This window comes from Dasypus novemcinctus, chromosome 12, assembly GCF_030445035.2.
Source record: "Dasypus novemcinctus isolate mDasNov1 chromosome 12, mDasNov1.1.hap2, whole genome shotgun sequence".
Lineage (NCBI taxonomy): Eukaryota > Metazoa > Chordata > Mammalia > Cingulata > Dasypodidae > Dasypus > Dasypus novemcinctus.
Window position 1 is genome coordinate 61,306,554 of NC_080684.1, and position 14,151 is coordinate 61,320,704.

Sequence of the window (14,151 nt, forward strand, 5' to 3'; positions counted from 1 at the left end):
GCCAATGTGCTTTTAGGAGAGCTCAAGAATGAAGTATAATTAGGAGTTATAGCAATAGGTTTTATGAAGCTTGGACACAATTTTATTTAGAAATAAGTTAAAGATGTATTTGGAATTTGTGTCACAATAGCTGAGATCCTCCGTTTTTACCTCTACACATATCTAAGATTTGGAGTAAATTTTAGCCCTCCATTAAATGATAACCTAATTGGTTAACATAATCACTAACATTGCTCATTTTCTGTTGTTCATGCCAGACTCTTTAGAGAATAATAAGATTAGTTTAAGACAGAGAAATGAAAGGAGTTCTGAAAGTTAATGAAACCAAGGATAGCAGAAAGGGAAGATGTGTAACAAACACAGGAACATCTGTCTCCTGTCTGTAGGCCTATTACTATTAAATTTGCCAAACCAACAGCACCCAATAGAGTTTTATGTTATTTTTTTCCTGTAGAAGGACATTTCTTTGACAAAGTTGAAAGAAAGTTCTTGAGTTCATGGACAACTCATGCTTTTAAAACCAGTTCCTTTCATATATTCAAACCTTAGAGCTTTCATTTCTTGCCTTCATCAAGTCTTTCTACAAAGTCCTGAGCAAATCTGAGTATAGATGTCCAGGGCAAATCAATTGAGAGCACTATTTATAAGGACTGCAAAAAGAGAAGGGCTGGAAAACCAGTTTGAACAGGCTCTAAGATGATGAGGACTGATAAAAGATGGTATAGCCAATGGGAGAATCTCAGTCACATTCAATGAGAAAAACAAATGTCAATAGACACCGATGCAGAAGTAAGCATCAGGAACCAGGTATCTGAGCTGCCTTAGGACACAGAAATAAGCCCATATCCAACTAGAATATCTCACCCCATCATCCTTGGAAGTGGAGTGCTAAGACAGAGCAGTTGCCTTTGAAATTATTCCCCTCTGTCATTGACTTGCTGATATTAAAAAAAAACAAAACACCAATATCCAATATACTCTATGTACTTCTTCAAGTAAACTCTATCTTGGTAACAAATAAATCCTGAAATAGTAGTGGCTCAGACTAACAGCTATGGTGGAATTGGCTGTCTGTACAGCAAAGGTGTAAGCTCTAATATCCTGGAGTAGGCTTGTTGCTGGGAAGCAATTGTCCAGGCTAGGGCTTAATTTTAAAGCCCCCTCATTTTGGATGACTGCATTCAGGCCAGTGGAAAATGGGTAGAAATGGCATACTTTATAAAACAAAGAAACAACCTCATATATGCAATCCTGTCTTTGCTCCTTAACTTGTCAATATTCAGGGAAAATGGAAACCATATATAGAAGATGGCAGAAGTATTTCAGCTGAATTTCTGATTGACAAGGAGAGTTGAAATCCCCAATCTAGTCCCCTGCAAAATTGGAACCTTAAGAATATGCAACCTGACCAACTCTTACTGAACGTTTATCACTTTCAACAAAAACCTCAGTGAATTTAGCCTGAAACAACTCCTAAGATTCTGTTTCTATGCTGTGTCCCAAGTGCTACAGGAATGGGGTGGTCTGCCTTCCAGATTTTTGTTTGTGACAGTTTAACCAAATATTTTCTCACTTCTTAACATAGGTAAATATCTTGCCAGCCATTACTTATCAGTTTTGTTGCCACTTGCCATTCACTTACTAAGAAAATGCTACATATTTTAGTTTTGTTTTATTTTGCTTCACACCACTTTTTTTAAATTTTTAATTTTAATTTTTAAAGAAGCTTTAGATTACATAAATGTATAAAAACTATGGAGGGTTCCCATATACCTCACCACTTCCCCCTCTCACATTTTTCCACATTAGCAGCATCCTTCATTAGTGTGGTACATTTGCTACAATTGATGAACATATTTTGAAGCATTGCTGCTAACAATGAACTATAGTTTACATTATAATTTACACTCTGTCTAGCACAATTTTGTAGGTTATGACAAAATATATGATGGCTTATGTAGCAGTTTGATATAGTTATGAACTCCGAAAATAGATATTGGATTATGTTTGTAATCTGATCTGTACTTGGGTGTGATTAAATTATGATTAGGACTTTGATTGGGCCACGTCAGTAGGGTGGCAAAGGACAGAGTTAGAGGGTTTTTAATGTTGGAGTTTTGATGTCACAGTTTGATGCTAAAGTCTTAAGCTGGAGCCCAAGGAAGTAAGCACAAAGGAACGAGAAGCAAACCCCGGGAAGAGAGGAACCCTGAGCCCAAAGAGAAGCAAGACTTGGGAAGAGAGGAACCCAGGAAGCCAAATAAATACCCATTATTGGTCAGCCAAAGGGATGCTGATGCAAAATACCAGAAATTGTTTGGTTTTTATAAAGGGTATTTATTTGGGGTAGGAGCTTACAGATACCAGGCCATAAAGCGTAAGTTACTTCCCACAGCAAAGTCGATTTTCACGTGTTTGAGCAAGATGGCTGCCGACATCTATGAGGGTTCATGCTTCCTGGGTTCCTCCCTTCCAGGGTCTTGCTTCTCTCTGGGTTCAAGTTTCCTTTCTTCTTGGCTCTTGCTTCTCTTTCCTCTGTGTGCTTACTTTCCTGGGGCACCAGCTTAAGACTTCAGCATCAAATATCAACACCAAAACTCCAACATTAAGAACCCTTGGATCAGAAGCTCCAACTCTGTCCTTTGCCATGCCTTTTATCTGTGAATCCCCACCCACCAAGAGGTGTGGACTCAATGCCCTAATGACATGGCCCAATCAAAGCCCTTAATCATAACTCAATCATGCCCAGTAATAGATCAGATTGCAAGCATAATCCCATATCTATTTTTGGAATTCATAACCATATCAAACTGCTACATACTCTTTATAAAAATCAACCAATTTCTGGTATTTTGCATCAGCACCCTTTTGGCTGACTAATATAGCCTGTCCCTGCCATTGGAATGTCATTCACTACAATTCCAATGTCCTGAAAATGTCCCCATATTTCACCTATTCTTCCCTTTACCTTCCCTCAGAACCACTGGTGGTCAATGCCTTTATATCAATAATAAAAGTTTTTTCCATTGCTAGAATAATAACAACTCTATAATAGAATTCTAATAAGTCTACTTTGCTCCATTGTTTATTTCCCAGTCTTGAGGATATTGGGATGGTGATGGGAGGGGGCATAGATCCCATGGGCCAGATGGATGGATCTATCCTGCTTGCAGTTGAAGACACTCTCTGTTCCTTGGGATGGGTGTTGTCCATCATCATCTCTTTGTTAGTTACCCTTGGAAAGTACAATGAACTGAAGAGTAGGTAATGCAAGTCTCCTTAGATTCAGCCATCATCTGGCATATGAATAGACCAAAGATTTAAGTCTCTGGGACATATATTTAATAAGCATAGTGCTAATTATAGGTTCAAATAAAAGGGACAGAAGAGTCATATGTAGGGATAAATGAGTCTAAGTCTGTTACACTGGGGAGCATAAATTCCACAGTAAGTCCCACTAACAGGGTACTGAATTTTTTAGATTGTCTGCCCTGCTTATAGTATCTGAATGTCTCTATGGCCCTCAGGAGCCCCACTGTTTGAGGCATTTTTTGCTGTGGAAGTCAATGAGATCCTGCTGAATGTGTATAAGTGTAACCGCTGGAATGACCTCCCAACTCACTTTGAAATCTCTTAGTTATAAAAGTTCATTTGTATTTAGTATATCCCCCTTTTGATCAAGTTCTTTTTCTGGGTGCATTGCCAGTTGGCACTTTGTAATAATCCCTCGGTGCCAGGGAGGCTCATCCCTGGGACTCATGTCTCATGCCGGGGGAAGGTAGTGTGTTTATATGCTGAGTTTGGCTTAGAGAGAGGCCACATTTGAGAAACAAGGAGGCTTTCAAGAGCGAACACTTAGGCAATATATAATACTAGGCTAAGCTTCAACTTCACAAGAACAAGGTTCATAAGTACAATCATCAGTATCAAGGGCCTGGAATAATGGTCTCTCTTCCTTCACTAGATACTGCCCTTTTACTTGCAGGATCCTTGCCATTATATTAGACAATGTAAAAGGACTCTCCAGGATGTGAATTCAATATTCTTTTGGTTATTATGTGCATCTCCACCCAGTGAAACAGTGCTCCATGAACACTTGGCCATATCCATATACCTTAAAGGCATGCTCCAGGTGAGCCTCTCCCCACACATCCCCCTATCACTGATACTCTACACCAGTGATCCTCCCCTGTACAGTTGGGACCCTTTTGTGATCTAAAACCTATCCAAAAATGAAGCCAACAAAGTAACCAAATACAGTTAATAATAAAATGAAAAAATAAAGTTTTAAAAATAAAAAATACAAAAAAAATTTAATTGAAATAATATAAAAATGTTTTAGTCATTGTGTCTTTTGTCACTGTAAGATCTGTTGTCTTATATGCACAGCAACAATTTCTTCTGTATATTCCCCCAGTGTCTTATTTTTTTTCATTTTATCTTGAAAGAAGCTTTAAGTTACAGAAAAGTCACAAAGAAAATATAGGGATATATTCCCTACAACCTCCTCCGTTTCCTCTCTCCCCAATTAATAACATTTTCAATGCAATGGTACATTTGTTATTAATACAATTGATGTACAAATTATGAAACATTGCTAATAACCATGGTCAATGGTTTACATTGGTTTACTTTCTGGACCATACAATTTCATAGGTTTTGACAAAATTTAAAATGGTCGTATCTGTTACCGCAAGATCATGCAGAACAATTCTAAAGCCCTGAAAATGCCCTATGTTCCATCTATTCTATTCTTCCCTCCTCCTCCTATCAGAACCTATGATAATCACTAAGTTTCAATTTTTGAAGAATAAGATTCATAGTTACTTGCAACAATATTAAGGACTTGACATATTGGTCTATTTTCTTTTCTTGGGCACTGCCTATGTTCTCAAGGGATTCTTGTCCTTCTAATTGAGAACACAGCAGAGCTCCCCAGGGTGGGAGTTTAATATTTTCTTTATTGTGTAGGTCTCCACCCACTGAGATAACACACTATGAGAAGATGAACACTTACATATTCCATAGAAGCCTGTCCCAGGTGTACCCTATCTTGTATATCCCCTCACACCTGATGCCCTACACCATTAACCCTCTCTTGCCATATTTGCCAAAAGAACATTCCCCAACATTGTACTTTTAACCACAGACTTGCAAATCCCCAGAGTTCACCTGCTCCTTCCTTCAACCCTTTCCCCAGTTCCATGGATAGTCCAATCCATTCCCTTCACCCTACTCCCCCTCACAGACTAGCACCACTGATTTCAATCACATCACTGCACCACTCTCATGGACATCCACTGCCTGACCACACCCTTCCACTCTACCACAGATTTTGTCCATATGGGCATTGGCTCACCACCCTTGACTCCCTGTCTCTTGCAAACATATCTTCCAGATTCTCACTCTGTGAGTCTGTTCAATTATCTTATCAGTGAGGTCATGTAATATTTGTGGCTTACTTCACTTAACATAAGGTCTTCAAGATTCATCCATGTTATCCCATGTTTTAATACTGCCTTCCTTCTTACAGCTGAATAGATTTTCATTGTATGTGTATACAGTGGTACCTCAGTATTCATCATTAATTGGTTCTAGGAGGTGCGATGAGTACCAAAAACGGTAAGTACCTGTCATGGTTATGCTATTGTGTCAACTCGACCAGGTAATTGTGCCCAGTTATTTGGTTAAGCAAGCACTGAGCTAACTGTAATACAAGGGCATTTATGTACTTTAGTTACCATTGACTTAATTGCAGTGGTAAATCATAGGTAGCTTGTTATAATTACATCAATCAGAGTGATTGCCATCAGCAATGAGTGATGCTTAACCCAATCAGTTGAATCCCTTACAAGGGGAAGTGATTCCAGCATTGAGAGAGAATTTCCCAGCTCATCTTTGGACAGTCAACATCTCCCAGAATTCACCAAGAACCTTCATTGGACTTTCATTGCCTACCTATGGAACCTGGACTTGTGCATCCCCACAACTGCATGAGAGACTCTTATATAATTGCATATTATTGACAGATATCCCTTGTTGATTTTGTTTCCCTAGAGAATCTAACTAAAACAGTACCAAATGTATTTTTCCCATAAGGAATAATGTAAATAAGTTTAATGTGTTCTCAAATGGAAGACAATGCACATTTTAAAGACAATATATAAAACGATAGGGTTAGATTAAATACTTAGATTAAATACTTAGATTAAATACTTAGATTAAATAAAATAAAAACTTCACTTTACCTTGACTGAGAAGAATCCAGGGACTAATTGGATGGTGGGAGGAGAGTGGTGAAGAGGGGAGGTTACATGAATTTTGCTTGGAGGAGAATCTCCCTCCAATAGGACCTTGAGCACTTGCATTTCAGGTGTTCTTTCTCTTTCCTGCCTGTTTTCAATGTGCACTACAGGTTCTCACACTTTAGGACTGCTTCTGTCTTCCTTTCAGAATTCTGTGAAAGTGTGAAATTGTTTGGTCATTCAATAAATTAACATTTCTGCTTGTCAGAGCTTTGTCTTGGTGTTATTTCTTCACAAAGTTTTGAACTTCTGTCCATTTTGCACACATTTCTTTTTCAGGGAACTGGTGACATCCTCCCTTATCTCCTCCTTATCTAAAGAAATCTTTTCAGCCACTTTTCGTTGCTGCTTCTTCTGTAGTTCCTGCAGCTCCTCAGTGCTGAATTCTTCACAGTTTTTCTCCACTAACTCAACATCAGCAGCATTGGCCTCCAGACTCACAGATTGGCTCAAAGATACAATATCCTGCACAACTGTACCCTGTATACCTGCAGGCTTGGGGTCAGCCTCAAGCCCTTCAAAGTCTCTCCAAGTCACAGCTTCTAGCCACAAATTCTTCCATGCCAAATCATTGTCCTGTAAGGAACTTTGTTCCAGGCCTTATCGATAAGGTTAAGGCAGTGTAGGATATTGAAATGCTCCTTTCAAAATTCTATGAGGGTCAGCTGGGTGTCAGAGGTGATCTCAAAACACTTTTGGAAAAGTGCCTTGGTGTACAACTTTTTGAAGTTTGAAATGACCTATCGATCCATGGGCTGGATAAGAGGAGTAGTGTTTGGGGACAGGACCATTACAGTGATGAAGCTGATCTCCTCCAGTAAGTCATCCTCCAAGCCTGGAGGGTGGTGAGACACATTGTCCAAAAATAGGAGAGCTTTCAGAGGCAAATCTTTTCTCCAGCAAATTTTTTTTTCATTGAAGGACCAAATGCTTCATTTATCCATTTGGTGAAAAATTACCTCATGACCGAGGCTTTGCTATTTGCCCTCCACATCCCATGGAGTTTTGCTTTTTATGGCATTACCCTTCTTGAAAAGTCATGGGTTTTCAGTAGTATAGACTAGTAGAAGCTTGAATTTTAAGTCCTCACTAGCATTCCCACACAATAAAGTGACACTGTCCTTCATTGGTTTGTGCTCTGGTAATGTCTTCTTCTCTTTAGTGATATAGGTCATACTTGGCATTTTTTAAAAAATTATTTATTTATTTCCCCCCCTTAGCCTCCTTCTCCATCTCCCAACCTGCTGTTTTTACTGTCTGTGTTGTCTTCTCTTCTCATTTTCTCTCCTCTAGGTCACACCAGGATTCAATCCTGGAGACTCCTGATATGAAGAGAGGTTACCTGTCAATTGCACCACCTCAACCTCTGGTTCTGCTGTGCTTTACTTTTTTTAAAAGATTTATTTATTTATTTATTTCTCTCCCCTCCCCCCCCCACCCCAGTTGTCTGTTCTCTATGTCTATTTGCTGCATGTTCGTCTTTGTCTGCTTCTGTTGTTGTCAGCAGCACAGGAATCTTTTTTTGCATCATCTTGTTGTGTCAGCTCTCCGTGTGTGTGGTGCCATTCTTGGGCAGGCTGCACTTTCTTTCATGCTGGGCAGCTCTCCTTACAGGGTGCACTCCTTGCACGTGGGGCTCCCCTATGTGGGGAACACCCCAGTGTGGCAGGGCACTCCTTGCTCATATCAGCACTGCACATGGGCCAGCTCCACACGGGTCAAGGAGGCCTGGAGTTTGAACCACAGACCTCCCATGTGGTAGACGGACGCCCTAACCACTGGGCCAAGTCCACATCCCCTGTGCTTTACCTTGACGCTCCCCTTGTCTCTCTTTTGTTACATCAGCATCTTGTTGTGTGACTCAATTGTCCAGGGCACTGGATCACCATACAGGCACTGGATCACCATGCAGGCACTTGTACTCACATCACGGGCACTCATGCTTACCATGCGGGCACTCATGAGGGTGCTTGCTCACACACGGGCACTCACATGGGCACTGGCTCATTATGCAAGCATGCTGTCTCTTCTTTTTCACCAGGAGGGCCCAGGGGTTGAACCCAGGTTCTCCCATATGGTAGGCAGAAGCTCTATCACTTGAATCACATCCACTTCCCTCCTTGGCATTTTTTTCTAAAATCTCTGGTCTCATCACAGTTAAAAACTTAGTGGGGAATAAAACACTCAGCCTCTATGTAGTCTTGAAATTCACTGGTGAATTCAGCAGCAGTCTTTTCATTAACACTTGCTGCCTTTCCATGCCTCATAACACTATGGATGCCAGTCCTCTTAAAAAAAATTATCAAACCAGTCATGGCTGGCCTTAAAAACTTGAACACTCTCATCACTCAGTTCTGGTTTGTTTTTCAAAAGATTGTTATGCAATACTTTTGCTTTTTCACATATCATGGCTTCCAATACACTTTCACCCTCTAACTGTTTTCATTTACCCAAATTAATAACAGCTTTTCAATTTCCTAAAGTGTTTGGGAATGTTGCTTTGTTGCTGTTTTAATTCCTTTCACAACATCATCATTTTTTATCATATCTTTATTCTTAAAGATGGTGGAGACCACTGTTCTAGGCATACAGTATTCCATAGCAAGATCAGTAATACTAATACCACTCTCATATTTACCTATTATTTATGTTTTTCACTCCATGGTGGTGCAAAGTAATTTTCTTTTCTGCTGAGTGTTATCACTGCTCATTTTAGGACCCATAATGGGAAAAAAAACTGCAAAAAATACACAAAATGAACATTGAAGCTAAGACTACAATGGGAATGTGCACAGGGCAAGAGCTACTACATGACTAACAAATGACCCTTTGTTTTGGCTGGAAAATGTAGCAACTCATGAGGCAACAGACACTGCAAAGTTCTAACTTGCATGTCGAGTACAAAATGAAGGTATCAGGATAAAATTTATCAGGAAAGAGTGTTGTATTTTTTTGACTGCTTTTTCTGCATCAATGGGGATGACCATGTGATTTTTTTCTTTCAATCTGTTTATGTGGTGTATTACATTGATGGATTTTCTTACATTAAACCATCCTTGCATACCAAGGTTGAAACCCTCTTGGTCATGGTGTATAATTCATTTGATGTGTTGTTGAATACCATTAGCAAGTAATTTCTTGAGGATTTTAACATCTAGGTTCATTAGAGAGATTAGTCTGTAGTTTCCCTTTCTTGTGGCTTCTTTGTTTGCTTTGGTATTAAGGTGAAGTTGGCATCATAGAATGAGTTAAGCAATGTTTCCTCCACTTCAACATTTTGGAGGAGTTTAAGCTGGATTGGTGTTAGTTCCTTCCAGAATGTTTGGTAGAATTCATCTGTGAAGATATCTGGTCCTGGGCTCTTCTTAGTTGGAAGGTTTTAAATGACTAATTCTATCTCATTATTTGTGATTGGTCTGTTGAGTTCATCAGTTTCTTCTTTCATCAATGTAGACTGCTTGTATGTTCCTAGGAATTTGTCTATTTCCTCTAATTTATCTGTCTTGTTGGCATACAATTTATCAAAGTATCCTCTTATGATATTCTTTATTTCTACGGGGTCAGTGGTGATATCCCCTTCCTCATTTCTTATTTTCTGTATTTGCATCAGCTCTCCTTTTCTCTTTGTTAGTCTAGCTAAGGGTTTGTCAATTTTATTAATCTTCTCAAAGAACCAGCTTTTGGTTTTGTTTATTTTTTCTGGTGCTTTGTTTTTGTCAATGTCATTTAGCTCTGCTCTAATCTTAGGTATTCCTACTTTTTGCTTCCTTTGGGGTTAGTTTGTTGTTATTTTTCTAATTTCCCAGCTGTGCAGTTAGGTCTTTGATTTTAGCTCTTTCTTCTTTTTTAATATAGACTATGAATATATGGCTATGAATATCCCTCTCAGCACAGCTTTTGCTGCATCCCATAAGTTTTGATACATTGTGTTGGCATTTTCATTAGTTTCAAGTTAGTTACTGATTTCTTCTGCAATTTCCTTCCTGACTCACTGATTGCCTAAGAGTGTGCTATTTAACCTCCATGTCTTTGTGCCTAATCTGGTTCTCTTTCCCTTGCTGATTTCCAGGTTCATTCCAATGTGGTCAGAGAAATTATTTTGTATAATTTCCATCTTTCTGAATTCGTTGAGTGTTGTTCTGTGGCCTAGCATGTGGTCTATCCTGGAGAATGATCCATGTGCACTCAAGAAGAATGTATATCCCACTATATTTGGATGTAATGTTCTGTATAAGTCTATTAGGTCCAGATCCTCTAATGTATTATTCAAAGTCTTTGTTTCTTTATTGATTCTCTGTCAAGATGTTCTTTCTAATGGTGATAATGGTGTATTAAAGTCCCCCAATATAATTGTGGAGAAGCATTTTTTTCTCCACTTAGTTTTACCTGTGTGTGCTTTATATATTTTGAGGCATCCTGGTTAGGTGCAAAAATTTTTATGATTGTTTTTTCTTCTTGATAGATTACCATTTTTATTAATATCTATTATCTTTCTTTGTCTCTTACAATAATTTTTCACTTAATGTCTATTTTGTCCAATATTAGTATAGCTACTCCTACCCTTTTTGGGTTGTTTACTTGTAAGCCTCCTGGGTCTAAGGTGGGTTTCTTGTAGACAGCTTATAAATGGGTCATATTTCTTTATCCATTCTGCCAATCTGTGTCTCTTAACTGGTGAGTTTAATCCATTAACATTCAATATTATTACTGTCAAGGAATTACTTACATTAGCCATATTTTCTTTAGGTTTATGTATGCCATATGTTGTTTTTATTTCTTTTCTTATATTTTCAGTTGTTCTTACACTCTCCTCCAATGCTCTCTCTCCTGGTTTTCCCTTTTGACCTGTAGAACTCCCTTTAGTGTTTCTTGAAGGACAGGTTTCTTATTGACATACTCTTTTAATTCCTGTTTATCTGTAAATTTTTTGAATGCCCCATCATTTTTGAATGCCAACTTTGCTGGATACAGAATTCTTGACTGAAAGTTTTTTCTTTTAGCACCTTACCTACGTCATATCACTGCCTTCTTGCCTCCATGGTTTCAGATGAGATATCAGCACTTAATCTTATTGAGCTTCCCTTGTATGTGATGGGTCTCTTTTCTCTTGCTGTTTTCAGCATTCTCTCTTTGTCTTGAACATCAGACAACCTGACAAGTATATATCTTGGCATAGGTCTGTTAGGATTTACACTGTTTGGAGTATGCTGCATTTCATGGACATGGACATGCATCTCCCTCAATAGGGTTGGGAAGTTTTCAGCTGTTATTTCCTCCAACACTCCTTCTGTCCCTTTTCCCTTCTCTTCTCCCTCTGGGATACCTAAAATGTGTATGTTTCTGCATTTCATGTTGTCATTCAAATCCCTGAGTCCCTGCTAGATTTTTTCTATCTTTTTATCTATCTGTTCTACTATCTGTGTGATTTCAGATGTATTGTCTTCCACATCATTAATTCTTTCCTCTGTTTGTTCAAATTTGCTGTTATATGCTTCCAGTGTATTTTTTATTTATTGGATTGTGCCATTCATCTCCATCTTATCTGTTATCTTTTTATGTATGTTTATAATTTCTTCATTATGTTCTTCCAGTGTCGTTTTAATATCCTTAATTTCTTCATTTCATTAAGTTGATTCATGATATTTGTGTGGACATCTCTGATTAGTTTTTCCATGTTCCACACCTCCTCCTGGTTTTTAGTTTGTTAGTTGGACTAGTCCATGTCTTCCTATTTTTAAGTATGGCTTGTAAATTTTGTTGTTGTCTAAGCAGATGTTTATCTTGATGGGTTTATTCAGCTAATTAGGTTCTCTCTCACTCTGGGGTTTAATATTGTTGTTGTTTTTGTGTGTGCAGTAAGTTTTCACTTTGAAACTTCAGTCCTCTTATTCTATTTCCTTGCTGTTGTTCCCTTGAAAAAAATTAGGACCAGAGAAAAGGAAAGAGATAGGAATAGAAAAAGAATATTAGTATTAATGATAGCAAAAGGTAGGAGAGCAACTGTACAAGACCTATGAAAATGAACAATTAACATGATTAAGAAGTATGGAGGAATAATATTTAAAAAGTGGAATAGACACAATGAAATGAGATCAGAATAGAGAAAAATATATAGAATTAATTAAAAGGCTGGAAAGATGAGAAGAGAGGAAAAGAAAAAAGAAGAGAAGGAAAGAAAATGTAAAAAAGAAAAACAAAGAAAAAAGGAGAAAGAAATAAAAACAAAAATTTAAGACCAAACAGAGGTGGAATGAAAGAACAACAGAAAACAGAAGCTAGAAAGATTAAGGAAGAAAAGAAATAGCATAGATAGAGAAAACTGGTAAACAAAATAAAACAAAAACAGGGAAACAAAGGAAGGGGAAACACAAGCAGGAAAGAAAACAGCAGCAACACATTTTAAAAAGGAGATTGAAAGAAAGGAAAAGGACAAAACCCACAAAAATAAACAGAGAAAAATAGCTTTCCCTCTTAGACCCCAGAGGATCTTGTCTGGTTGCTGGAGTTCACCAATCAATCACCTGTAGCCTGCCTTCTGCAAGGTTTGAACTGGGTTTTAGTGATTAAAATAAGGAAAAATTTAAAAGGGAACCTTTGAAAAAAAAAGAGAGAGAGGGAGAGAGAGATCCAAGAAAAGCTATTACAAAAAGAATGGCTGTATGTTCCCTGTCATAATGTATCAGTTGGATGCCTGATAACCTGGTGGATCACTTCTCTAAGTGTTGGGAATCAAACCAGGGACCTTGTATATGTATATGCAAGGCAGGAATTCTTCCACAGAGCTAACCCATCTCCTTAGGATAGTTAACCTTTCAGAAGGTTATTCACTTCCTTTCCCTTGGGCAGGTTAGATTTCTTGCAGTTTACTACAGTCCTGCTGATTAAGCATCTGTCTGTCCCTGCCTCCTCTCTGATCTATTTCCTGTCTTTACTTGGGTGTGCATGACAACCTGCCTGAGGAGATGCCCCTTCCCTCTCCCTGTCAAGTTAGGGCCCCTTCTGATATTCAAGGAGGTCTCAGATGGCCAAATGCACCACAAAGAAACCACACTCTACCCTCCCAGACCCCTGTTCCTCCCCCAGAATTTGCCCTCACACTCCATTTGGATCTAGGAACCAATGGATCAACCTATGCTATTTGACCTGAGGACTGGGTATATGTGTCACATCCAGCTACAGTGGCAAGCAACTGACAATTTTCCTTAGACTTCCTTATCTTTCTAGTACCCTCCTACATGACTCAAAACTTCTTCCCGTTCTACATATATCCAAAGCAGCTGGCAGGGAGGAAGTTGTCTGCTTTCTTGTCAGTTAGATGTAGTTTGCCAGGAGTTTTACCCTCACTTAATATCTCAGGGGTGGGGGAGGGGAGACCTTTCCAGTGGCCAGGAGGTTTAATAATCATGATCAATTGTTTTGGCTTCTTCATCTCTCTGTCCCTCACTCTGCTGGATGTTGTTAAGAAGTGTTCTGTTCTGCTGTACCTCAATGCAGGTTCCAAGGCAGCCATTGACCCTTTCTCTGTTGTTTTAGTGAAAGCTGAACCTTATCTGCATGACTCAATGGCCATGTTCCACAGTTCTTCAGAACTCCCGTTAGTATCTCTTTAAGGGCAGGTTTCTTGTTGATAAACTTAATTTCTGTTTATCTGTGAATATTTTGAACTCTTCCTCATTTTTTAATACCAGTTTTCCCATATACAGAATTCTTAGCTTCCAGTTTTTTTTCTTTTAGTGCCATAACTATGTCATACCACTACCTTCTTGCCTTCATGGCTTCAGATGAGAAATCAGCACTTAATCTTATTGTGCTTCCCTTGTATATGATGGATCTCTTTTCTCTTGCT